This window comes from Pterocles gutturalis, unplaced genomic scaffold (assembly GCF_000699245.1).
Source record: "Pterocles gutturalis isolate BGI_N339 unplaced genomic scaffold, ASM69924v1 scaffold432, whole genome shotgun sequence".
NCBI classification, from domain to species: Eukaryota; Metazoa; Chordata; class Aves; order Pterocliformes; family Pteroclidae; genus Pterocles; species Pterocles gutturalis.
The window spans coordinates 3,860-4,380 of record NW_010107580.1 but is presented as its reverse complement, the minus strand read 5'-3'; positions in this window follow the sequence as shown (position 1 = coordinate 4,380).

The following is a 521-nucleotide window of genomic DNA, read 5'->3' as shown; positions in this document are numbered from 1 at the left end:
TTCCAAAGTGCTCAGAAAAACAACAAAACTCTTCTTTTTATATTCTCGGATGAGAGAGAATAGCTCTGTAGTCTAGAATCCTCAACTGCAAACCTCTCTGCTCCAGCTCCTAAAAATTTGTTCCTAAGAATTCAGGTGGTCCATATTCTCATGAATGCAGATGCTGCTTTGTGAAACTGAACTCCCTGGGAAGGATTTGATTCCAGACCAGTACGACTCAAGACAGGCATCAAACATGACATCAAATGCTATGTGACATGCTCCTGGCAGCTCTATGAGAGTAGCGTACATTCATATCCTTCCAAAGTGTTACATTAGTGATGATTCTGAATCACGCAAGACCTGGAACAGTAGAACAGTCTCTCAGAAAAGCAGATAGAAAGGATTACCTTCATTATCAGAAAGGCAAAGAAGCAGTAATTAATCTACTGTATAAATAAAGCACAGGTTATTTTAGAAAAGGATGAAGTCTGGGACACTGCTATATCCCAAATGCATCACTCCCTTCTGTAATTAACCTT